We start from the raw sequence: 13,042 nt of genomic DNA on the forward strand, positions 1-13,042 counted from the left end.
CACCTCTGATGACGATGAGGTGCCACGCCCCCCCTTCTTCTCCGAGATGAGCACATGGCAATGGCGGCTTGCGGGAATGGAAAACCACTCGCACCCTTTTGAACGGAAAATGGGCCTACTCTTATTTGATTGATGCAACATAGATTCATCTATTGGAAACATGGCCTTACCTGAAACACATAATAATGAAATAACTACGAAAGGGCCTATGATTTGCTACGTGTTTCAATGTGGACTAACTAAGGTGCAATTATTTCAATTAACAGCCAATTAAGGGGAAATGTACACAGGGGTTTATTTATAAGGAAATTTAATACTAAATTTACATGTGAAGGTTCTAAAAACCGCAACATATATATATATATATATATATATATATATATATATATATATATATATATATATATATATATATATATATATATATATATATATATATATATATATATATATATGTTCCTGTGTGTATTGGAGGAATAACTAATCAGCTCTCACAATTAACCCCAGCTGTGGCTCGGAATTTATAATTAATTATTCCTCTGCTCTTCTAATTCATTACTCCTCCACTTTTCTGACCAATTACAGGTGAGAGACGTGATTGTGATTTTGATATTTACATGTTCACTTCTATCGGCATTATATGTGGTACATGCTTTGCAGTCTCGGTGGTGCATGCTTCTGTCTACGCTATTATTGACGATTTGCAAATGATTGATAAAACCAGTCCTGTGGCAGATGGAGCATGTAGCGTTGGCATGCTCATCCATGTGCTCCTTGACTGTCTGTGGCTGTGGAGGAAACCGTGTAGGGTTTGAAACAAAGGGCTTAGGTTTTCTTGGTTGCTTTATGCAGCTTTCTTTGGCCATAAGGACAGAGGAGGTATATAATATATTATGGAAGAGAAGTTCCACCCACCCCAATGCCATTTTCCTGGTAGTGCCCTTGCTCCCAGTAGCCAGAACTGGAGCATGGTGCGTCCTGATTTTGAGTGACTCGTGTCGTTCTCGGAAGTACCGTACTCGCCTGATAGGGCATGTTTGAATGTGTTCAGAGGTGTGGGATGAAAGGTGTGGGGGGTTCTAGGGCCAAGCCCCTGTTGGGTGTGCCGGGCCCGCCACCTGCCTTGCGTGCAGATCACTAACGCCCCAGGGGCTCCTAAAAGCACAGCTAAGTAAATGCTAAAGTACCGGCCCACCACAACAATTGGATTCGTCGTTTTTTCCTGGAAGGAATTGCAATTCCTCATTAATTACTTTTCTGAAATAATTAATAAGGTGCGGAGCGATAATTATAACCCTCAACGAACACCTTTCTCGGTTTTTCTGGTAATATAAGTCACTATCTTTTTGGTACATATACATTGAGAAAGGTTGGAATGAATGGAGGGAGGAAAGGACATACATGCAGCATGGTGGGCAAGGGAGGGACGGGGAAGGTTTGGGAAGTTCAAAACTCCATCATATTTGCATATGTAATAAATAGATGTCCCCTCGACAAGTTATTGTTGAATAGAAAGAGTGCTCCTGCAGGGCGGCCGTGTGCGAAGTATTACACATCACATGCTCCTGGTCTTGCAGGAATGCTTCCCCCAGGACACATTTCCAGGTTGACACTTCAACTGGTAAACTGAGAACTTCTGGTCTGGCGAACAAACGAGGCCGTGTCTCTCTACACGATCATGCATGGACCTCAAAATGGCAATGCACATCCGGTGTGTAGGTCATACATGCAGTCCTTTTGTCCTATATTTGTCCGTATTGGTATATATGAGCGTGATCGGAGTGTATGATCATATATGTGCATTGCCAGAGTGTATGATCATATATGTGCATTGCCAGAGTGTATGATCATATATGTGCATTGCCAGAGTGTATGATCATATATGTGCACAGCAGGAATGTATGATCATGAATGTGCACAACTGGAGTGTATGATCATATATGAGCATGGCAAGAGTGTATGATCATATATGACCATGGCCAGAATGTATGATCATAAATGTGCACAGCTGGAGTATATGATCATATATGAGTATTGCCAGAGTGTATGATCATATATGTGCACGGCAGGAATGTATGATCATGAATGTGCACAACTGGAGTGCATGATCATATATGAGCATGGCAAGAGTGTATGATCATATATGACCATGACCAGAATGTATGATCATATATGTGCACGTCCAGAGTGTATGATCATAAATGTGCACGGCTGGAGTCTATGATCATATGTGTGCACGACCAGAGTGTATGATCATAAATGTGCACGGCTGGAGTGTATGATTGTTTTACCTACTGTATGTCTTTAATTAGGTTAACTTGCACGATGACTAATCCCAAGTACAGGTAGGAACTAAAGCCACAGGACATAGTCATTGTCTCACTTGGCATTGCAATGTACCTGCAGCATAATACCCTATTCACTCAACAATAGGGATTCTTATGGGTAAGTTGTGATGTGTCGAGGTTTTTTCATCTATCTATAATTCCAGTAATCTCTGTGTGTGGTGTGTGTGTGTGTGTGTGTGTGTGTGTGTGTGTGTGTGTGTGTGTGTGTGTGTGTGTGTGTGTGTGTGTGTGTGTGTGTGTGTGTGTGTGTGTGTGTGTGTGTGTGTGTCTGTGTGTGTGTTTGTTTGTTTGTCTGTGACCGCTGTTTCTCGACAACCACGGGTCCGATATACTTGAAACTTGCCAGGTATATTGCTGGGGACCCGAGGATGTGCCTTTTCAAGGTTTGAAATTAATCAGACAAGTAGTTACCGAGCTATGTCCAAAAAACGATTCAACCAATCAGAGAGCAGCGAGCTATCACGTGTGCCGAACGTGGCGAACAGACTCTGCCTCGGACGGCACATTTGAGAGCGTATTCATTTATTTCACGTTTGCAAACTATGTTGCCGTTAAACTATGTTTTAAAACTAATTAAAACTAATTTGCGATTCATCGTAACTGCGATTTGCGACCTTCCGGACAGTGAAGACTTCACTTCCGGCAGCCAATCACAGAACGCGTTGTTGCGAGCCGAGCCGAGCGCGTGCGCCATTACGGTTCGTAATTCGATTTCTTCCGGAGAAAATAATAATTTCTCGATTTCTTATGCGCATTATTTCTCCCAGAGCGAAGGGCGGAAGCGAAGAGCGTTGTTTTTTTTGTTTACGGGCGTACGGGCGTACGGGCGGGGTAGAGCGTACGGGTAGCGTTTTTTTTTTTTTTGGCAAGGAACGGGCACCCACGTACGGGCATGCCCTAGTCTATCTATAATTCCAGTAATCTCTGTGTGTCTGTGTGTCTGTGTGTGTGTCTGTGTGTTTGTCTGTGACCGCTGTTTCTCGACAACCACGGGTCCGATATACTTGAAACTTGCCAGGTATATTGCTGGGGACCCGAGGATGTGCCTTTTCAAGGTTTCATATTAATCGGACAAGTAGTTACCGAGCTATGGCGATTTCTTTACCAAACTCCGCAAGCCGTTCGCTTTGGACCAAACCATTGCATGTAAATAGAGGGGGGGGATTGTCACCGTACTCGCAAGCCGTTCGCTTTGGACCAAACCATTTCATGTAAATAGAGGGGGGGGGGGATTGTCACCGTACTCGCAAGCCGTTCGCTTTGGACCAAACCATTTCATGTAAATAGAGGGGGGGGATTGTCACCGTACTCGCAGGCCGTTCGCTTTGGACCAAACCATTTCATGTAAATAGAGGGGGGGGGGATATAATTTTAGATATATATATAGTACGGGCATGCCCTAGTATACATAATCGAGGCAAACACGCATGCATGTGGTGAACAAGATGGATGCAGAAGGAAACGCCAAGGAGGGAAAACTGGAAAATTGGAAGACGGAGGGATTTGGGTGGGGTTTACAAGGGTAGAAAAGATCATGGTTTAGGATTGGGGACAATCTGAGATGGTGTTGAATAACAAATGTTGTTGAGTACAGAAATGGTTCATCCTCGTGGATATAAGTCAAATCACAAGCAAACATTGATCATCGCAAAGTCTCAAACCCTCTCGTATACCTTGAAGCATGTACTACATGTAAAGATGAATGAAAATAAAGGTAACAAGTACAGATACATTTAAAGTACACCGCCCACATGCCAAATAAATATATATCCACCAGCATGGCATTTCCGAGGCACCTTCGGCGCCTGGCAATACCGCCGTGCAGCACATCGAGACTTTATTGGGAGGGAGAGGTGTTCAATAATTATTGATTGATTAATTGCAGAAGTAAAATCAATAAATAGTGATCATAAAATATTTTCTTAATCAATTGGTTAATAGCATACCGAAACCACCGGTGCTTCATGCGAAGCTGTATCTTTTGGAAAATTAATTAAAAGTCATTAATCAAAAAATGTAATAATTAATTGATTAATCAATAAATAATTAATCGGTTAATTTATTGATCAATAAATCAAAAATATCCTTTATAGCTATATCACTTGGTCACTATTGTGTCCAAATATCAGCTTCCTAGCTCAAAAGGTGCCTGAGATAATGAATGCCCAGAACAGAAAGGAAATAAATAAGTACAGGACTTAATTAATCGATAAAAAGTAAGTCACTAATCAATTAATTGATTAATCCAAAAAAAATACAGTTTTTGCCAAAGCACTTGCTCACTATTGTGCTGAAATTTCAGCTTCCTAGGTCAAATGATGGCTGAGATATCACCCGGACAAACAAACAAGAAAACAAACAAATGAAAAATCACTCATAGGGCAACACTTGGCAAAGTAGAACAAAGCAGAATGACACTCAGTAGAGCATCCTTTTGACCTCACAAATAAATTGGTAGTTGATTTGACCTCACAAATAAATTGGTAGTTGAATTCAGTTAACTGATATGCAAATTGTCAATCGGATGAAAATTGAGGATTTTAGAATTTCGAAAAAAAGTGCTTGACATTTGGCCTATGTTGACCTTTTGGCCCATGTTGATCTGAAAAATAGTTGGTGGTTGAATTCAGTTACCCGATATGTAAATCGTATTCAAATTTAAAGTTAATCGGATGAAAATTGAGGATTTTAGAAATTTGAAGTGGTTGACCTTTGGCCGATGTTGACCTTTTGACCTCAAAAATATATAGGACTTTGTCAGACCATGAACTCTAACATTTGGTGAAGTTTCGTGAAGATCGGTTTAAAATTGTGACCTGTACGCAAGTATAAGTGAGCGGACAGACAAATGAAAAATCACTCATAGGGCGACACTTGGCGAATCAGAACAAAGCAGAATGGCACTCGGTGGAGCATCATTTTGACCTCACAAATAATTGGTGCTTGAATTCAGTGACCTGATATGCAAATCCGATTCAAAGTTTAAGTTAATCGGATGAAAATTGACAATTTTAGAAATTTGGCCTATGTTGACATTTTGGCCTATTTTGAACTCAAAAATAGTTGGTGGTTGAATTCAGTAAGCTGATATGCAAATCCTATTCAAATTTCACGTCAATCAGATGAAAATTGAGGATTTTAGACATTTTTAAAAAGTGGTTGACCTTTGGCCTATGTTGACTTTTTGACCTCAAAAATATAAAGCATTTTGTCGGACCACGAAATCTACGATTTGGTGAAGTTTCGTGAAGGTGCGTTTAAAATTGTGACCTATAGGCAAGTTTCAGTGAGCGGACAGACAAACACACACACACACACACACACACACACACACACACACACACACACACACACACACACACACACACACACACACACACACACACAACCGGAGTGATCAACATACTTGTCAATTTTTTAATTTTTTTTGCGAAGTAATAACGCACAAGACCAACCAATATACTTGAAACTCTTCGATTTTCGCAAGTAACAAACAAGAAACCAGAGTGAAAACTGAGCAATCCCTGTCAGCGCACGTCATTGCCGGGCCCCCTTCGGTGCCCGGCAATGACGTCATGCAGCGCCTGGAGATGGCAGAGGAAAGGAACAGTGTACAAAAATCGCCTTTGTATTTAATTGCTTAATATCATATTTTGAAACTTTTTATGTCTTCGCTCACGAAGGTGGCCGCAGGCATTATGTTTTCGGGTTGACCATCTATCCGTACATACGTCCGTACGGGCTAAACCTCGTTTTTCTCAGCAACCGCATGTCCGATTGGGACAAAACTTTCAGGGTAGGAGCGACACCCATGTAGAATGTTTTTATGATAATTGTAACATCATAGGTCACGTGATATGGCAGTCATCTTGGATTAAGTGCAAATAATGAAAAAATATTTATCGGAGAACGTTGAATGGTAAAATTTTAAACTTGGCACATTGTCAAATACTCCCAATGGGGAACAAAAGCATGACAATGATGACATCATCGGTGAAGTGGTATACCAGCCAAAAATGTATTAATCGAATTCCTTATCCTAAAAATCTGAAATTGCATGCACATGATCTATGACCCATTTGTATTGAAATATTAAATTTATGACATCATAGGTCACATGGTTTCGCAGCAATATTGGATTTAACCTGAAAACTTTAAAAAAAAAATCTTCTCCTAAACCACCAAAGCGATCGACTCCAAATGTTACGTGTGTCATCGAATAGGCATGGCGATTACAAGTTTATCACATAAACGTCATCGGTCACATGGTGTGGCAGCCATATTGGATTAAAGTTCAATTGGATTGAACCTCACCACATACAAGCAAAGGCTTTCATCCACAGCTCAATGGAATACTGCTCTCCCCTCTGGGCTGGGTCTCCTGCCTCACACCTAGCTCGCCTTCACGCTGTTGAAACCAAAGCTTTCAGAATCATTGGAATCTCCCGCGATGAAGCTAACTCCAAGGGCCTCTCACTCACTCACTCACAGCAGGCAGGTTGGTGGTCTTTCCATCTTCTACCGACTCCTCTCTGGCCTTGCTCCCCCAGCTCTCTCTGTGCTCTGTCCCCCAAATATTCCTACAGCTCGCACAAGATCTGCCTGCAACCCTCTTCTGGTGAAACTGCCAAAATCAAGACTCTCTGCTCACCTTCACTCCTTCATTCCTCTTTTCTCCCACCTCTGGAACAAACTCCCTCACTCTCTTCAATCCCACTCCTCCCTCCAGGTCTTTAAAACAGCTGTTCACCACCATCTCTTATCTTCCCCCATCCAAAACCTTGATCTTTTCTACCCCCATTAATTCACCCCAGATCCACTTTTTTGAAATACCAACTTCGTTCCTGGAAGTCCTTGCAGTGTCCTTGTGTTTTATACTTCTCCCACCCTCCCCCCTTCCCCGCCTCCTCCCCCCAAGCCCTCCCACAGATCTCCCGATGTCCCTGCTCTCAAATGTTGTGTTTGTGCGCTTCCCCTTCTCTCCCCATCTTGTCTACCGCTACCCTTATTATATGTTTTGTGTGTCTGTATGAATTTTTTTGTGTGATAAATGTTCGCTCTTTCACGAGCCTCGATCCTGCATACAAAAAAATAAATAAATAAAAATTCAATATCAAATAATTATATCTCAGAAACCGCTTACCCTATCGATGCAAAACTTTACAAATGTCATCTCACACCATTGCTGCATATACGTAGTTTGAAAATTATCATGTCGTAGGTCATGTGGTTTGTCAGCCATCTTGGATAGAAAAACGAACCTTATCTGATCAACACGAAACTTCACAATTGTGATCCCCTACCCGTACATATGAAGAGTGTACATTTTTGAAGTCATATTTCATGTGGTTTGGCAGCCATATTAACTTAAAAACCGATATTTTAAAAAAAAACCTTTTTCAAAACCTCTTCACCGATCGATGTGAAACCTGTCATGTGTGGTAAAAATGGGATACTTGAGACCAGATGAAGGGATTTAAATCAAACTTGTTTATGTTTAGGACAGTCAGCGAGGGCATCTACCCATTGTCACAGGCAGGGACTATGCGGAGGCATATTGGCGACGCTATCAAATTGCTCTAGTTTGCCATTTGCCTTGTAAAACAAAGATTAATAAAAAAAAGTTAAACCTTCACCCTGTAGTTTCATTAACATGCGTGCATGAAGTGAAAAGTGTGGTTACACGGTTGGTTCACTTTGTCTGTCTGTCTGTCGCTAAATGTCAGTTTATGTTTGAGGAACAATTTTGATATCAATTGAGTGTTATATTTCGAACTCTGTGGAACACGAATTGGAAAACGAACTTGCAGTTTAGCAGTACTTTTGATCTGAAATTCGCAAAATGTACGAGCCTTGACTCTGTACGAGCCTTCAAATGTACGAAAGATGGACGGATGTTATGTTTTTACCCCTGTTTGTCTGTCTGTAAACAGGTTATCTCGAAAAGGTACCAATGGTACCAACGAAAAGGTACCACTTCCGTTTCCGGTCTTGCTGGCGAGGGTTCGTTTATTCGCAGCTCTACACGCTCTCCATCGAAATCGAAGTTAAGTAATTGTTCCCATTTGTATTTTCGTTATAACTGTATTTATTTTATGGTGTATGTACGTATATTGTCCCGACGAAGATTTTCGGTGCAAATCTTTCATACCTGTATTGAAAATCGTGTTAATTCGTGTCGTGTCTTGAGGCCTTGTACAGTGTACACTGTACAACCTTGAGGCTTTGTTTTTCTCTCAGCGGTCCGTCGTTTGTGATCCAATAACTTTCGTTCTCTGTTTTCCCAGTCTTTTCACCCCATAGCCTACTTCCTTATGTAAATCTCAACTTAAAAAGAAAAAGAAAAAAAAAGACTACCTTCTCTGTGCTCATTCGTTTATTCATTCATATTCGTTCGTTCGTTCTTCGACCACATGTTTCTCCCCCATTTCCTCAGATAGATTGTCAAATTTCAACTCGTTATTTTATCGTCCATGCGTTATTGTTTGATTATAGTTAGTTTTGGTTTGAATTTCCTGTAACTCGTAATTAATTAATCGTGTTCTGCTCCTCGTGTGTGGCCTTGTAGTTGTACCCCCGTCGGTGTTTTGTTAACTTAAGCGTGTTTTGCTTGGCACTTAGTTTTTTCCCTTCTACCCCGAACATAATACTCTGTCTAACGTTCTAAATCCCCACCCCCCCCCCCTCCAAAAAACAAACAAACAAAAAAAACAAACAAAAAAAAACAAAAAAAACATTTATTTTCCTTTCTCCACGTGTACTGTTGTCTCATCCTGTATTTTCTGTCCAGGTGTGCTATTCGCCCCACCCCCATTATCTCCTTGCCATCCACCGTTTGCCCTGTTCACGTGACTCGTGGTGGTCCCTCTCGGCTCTCCCCCCGTTGGTATTTTGTGCATATAAGATTGTTCACAGTTCTGTTTAAATATTATTTAAATATGTTTAACCTTTCCCCTTCTGTGTTTTATTCAGTGGTATATTACAACACGCTGTTTTTCTTCCTATTTAAAAGGCTTTTCTCAATTTCCTCTCCAACTCATTCCACTTCAAAAAAAAGAAATTCAATATCTTATACGTCTCCCTCACTACATGGTCTAAATTCACATTCATTCCATCCCTCCTCCATTGTTCTGAATCGGATTGCTAACTTGAAAATCACAACAAACCCAATTTGTTATCAATGTTCGTCTTTCATTAATCATCCACTTTCTAAACTCCCCTCTTGCCCCTCCCATCCAAATCCCCCCCTTGCACCTACACTCCTAAACTCCCCCCTTGCCCCTCCACTCCTGAACTCCCCCCTTACCCTTCCCCTCCTAAACTCCCCCCTTGCCCCTCCCCCTCCAAATCCCCCCCTTGCCCCTCCACTCCTGAACTCCCCCCTTGCTCTTCCCCTCCTAAACTTCCCCCTTGCCCCTCCCCTCCAAATCCCCCCCCTTGCCCCTACACTCCTAAACTCCCCCCTTGCCCCTCCACTTCTAAACTTCCCCCTTGCCCCTTCCCTCCAAAACCCCCCCCTTGCACCTCCCCTCCTAAACTCCCCCCTCACTCCTCCCCTTCAAAACTCCACCCCAACCCCTCCCATTCAATTCTCCCCCCATACCATTCCTCTCCAATTCTCCCTCCTCCCCCCTCCTCCTCCAAGCTGCCTCCTCCCCACTTCGTCTCCCTTCTATCTCATACCTCCACCCCCCCAAACCTTCTACTTTCCTCTGCCCCCCCTCAAACAACCTCTCACTGTGCCTCATCCCTTCACCATCAAACCTTTCATCCTCCTCATCCTTCCCTTTCTTGGAACTCTTCTGCAATATCTGACACACTATCAACTGCTCTCCCTACCGCCCCCTCTCATCCTTCATCTTACCCTACTCCTCCCCTCCCCTGTCCTGTACCTGATGCTCCCCCTCTCTCTTCATTAACGGTATGGACCTCAAACATCCGGGGCCTTCGCTCAAACCTGACTGATCTCTCCATACAGGTTGCTTCTGACAATCCAGACTTGATCTGCTTAACAGAGACTTTCCTCCTTCAAAATGTCTCTGATTCCTTAATATCTCTTCCTGGTTACTCCCTCCTCCGGTATGATAGACCTGAGCCTCGGCCTGGTGGTGGGGTGGCTATCTTTATCAAAAACTCTCTTCCTCACTCTCCTTGCACTGCCCTCTTTCCTCCTCACCCCCAGGAGTACCTCTGGCTACGGCTTCCTCTCCGCTCCCACCTTTTGTTCATATGTGTTCTGTACCGTCCCCCAAACAGTGATGACTCCATCTACATTTCACTGTCTGACAACATGGACCAACTTCTATCCACTCATCCCAACTCTCTCTTCCTCATATGTGGTGACTTCAACTGTCATCATGCCACCTGGTTGGGTGTGGGTTCCTCTCTCACTAGTCATGGCACCTCAGCAAAGGACTTCTGTGACTCACTGGGATTGACACAATCTGTCAATTTCCCGACCCTGATCTCAACCAATGGAGTATCTTCTCTTCTAGACTTGGTTATGACAAACTTCCCTGCTAATGTCTGCTGCTCTTCTTCTGGTCCAATCGGTTCTTCTGATCATGTGCTTGTCAAAGTGGACATCTCTCTGGCCATTCTCAGAGGGCCTCCTCAGCGGCGACGAGTCTGGCATTTCACTCAGGCCGACTGGGACGGTCTTCAAGCAGCCATCAATCGTCTGGATTGGTCTCCCATCTCCACTGCCTCTGACATCAATTCTTCCTGGGAATTCTTCCAAAGCAAACTGATCTCTCTCATGCACAGATTTATCCCATCTCGCCTTCAGTTGTCTTACCCTTCCTCCCGTCCATGGTACACTGAATCTTGTGGTGAGGCAGTTGCCCTGAAACAACTTGCCTTTGCCTCTTGGAAGGCTAATCCAACTGAAGGCAATCTCAGTTCCTTCCACCAAGCTCGGAACAAGTGTGTCTACCCTCAGGAGTGCCAGGAAGCACTATCTCTCCTCACTCAAGAATGAACTCTCAAACCTGTCTCCTTCCTCCAAATCCTGGTGGCGTCTGGTCAAATCCGTTTCTGGTGTTTGTTCCCCCTCCATCCCCTCCCTTACCTCAAATGGCCACACAGTTGACATCGCACGTGACAAAGCCGAATGCCTCAACTCTGTGTTTGCCTCAAAATCCTTAGTCCCAAACCCATCTCTCTCTGTTCCCACCTTTCCCAGTCGAACCCAACTGCTCCTGGACTCTGTGTCCTTCTCTCCTGACAAGGTGGAGGAGTTTTTGTCAAACCTCGACTCTGATTCTGCAACTGGACCAGACGGCATCAGCCCAAGGGTCCTAAAATCCTGCCCTGCCGCTCTATCTCACCCTCTCTCTGTTCTTTTCACACTATCTTTTGCTCAAGGTCATCTGCCAGCATCCTGGAAATCAGCTAACATTACCGCTTTACACAGAAAAGGTGCAAAAACAGATCCTTGCAACTACAGACCAATCAGCCTGCTCCCAATTATCAGCAAAGTCATGAAATCCATCATTGCTTCGGATATGAAATCTTTCCTCTTCTCCAATGGCTTGATCTCTGATCATCAATTTGGTTTCAGACCAGGTCACTCTACTCTGGACATGCTGCTTCTGCTGTCTCAACAATGGATGGAGGTCCTCAATGCCAAACAGGAAATCAGAGCTGTCTCCCTTGACATATCACATGCCTTCGATACGGTCTGGCACCCAGCTCTGCTCACCAAACTCTCCTCCTATGGTATCCATGGAAATCTCCATGCATGGCTTGCGGACTTCCTCTCTGGTCGTAGTCAACGTGTGGCCCTGAATGGATTTCTCTCATCTCCCCTTCCTGTTCAGGCTGGAGTTACCCAAGGCAGTGTGCTGGGCCCTGTGCTTTTTCTGGTCTTTATCAATGATCTCTCCGACTCTCTGGAAAATCCTCTCTATCTCTTTGCTGATGACTCCACTCTCTGCCGCTCCATTCCTCCTCCCTCAGATCGGCAGTCTGCAGCCTCCTCACTCTCTGAAGACCTGGACAAAATCACAGACTGGTCAAACAAGTGGAACATGTCTTTCAATCCTGACAAATCTCACTCTCTTACTATGTCTCTCCGAAAAGATCGACTGGACAACCCTCCCATCTACTTTCTCAACAATCCTCTCCAAGAAGTTCTGTCGCTCAAGCTTTTGGGTCTCACTATCTGCCATGATCTTTCTTGGGAAAACCACATTTCCAAGCTGGCCTCCAAAGCCAGTCGCCGACTGGGCATCCTCGGTCGTGTGAAGTCCTTCCTCGGCACACCTGAGCTCCTCACCACATACAAGGCTTTCATCCGCAGCTCAATGGAATACTGTTCTCCCCTATTGGCTGGTGCTCCTGCCTCACACCTGGCTCGGCTTCACGCTGTTGAATCCAAAGCTTTCAAAATCATTGGAATCTCCCGCGATGAAGCTATCTCTGAGGGCCTTTCACTCACTCACCGCAGGCAGGTAGGTGGTCTTTCTGTCTTCTACCGACTCCTCTCCGGCCTTGCTCCCCTCGCTCTCTCTGTGCTCTGTCCCCCAAATATTCCTACAGGTCGCACAAGATCTGCCAGCAACCCTCTGATGGTTAAACTGCCGAAATCTCGGCTCTCTGCTCACCTTCACTCTTTCATGCCTCTTTTCTCCCGCCTCTGGAACAAACTCCCACACTCCCTTCAATCCCACTCCTCCCTCCAGGTCTTTAAA

This window comes from Myxine glutinosa, chromosome 3 (assembly GCF_964187855.1).
Source record: "Myxine glutinosa chromosome 3, kmMyxGlut1.1, whole genome shotgun sequence".
NCBI classification, from domain to species: Eukaryota; Metazoa; Chordata; class Myxini; order Myxiniformes; family Myxinidae; genus Myxine; species Myxine glutinosa.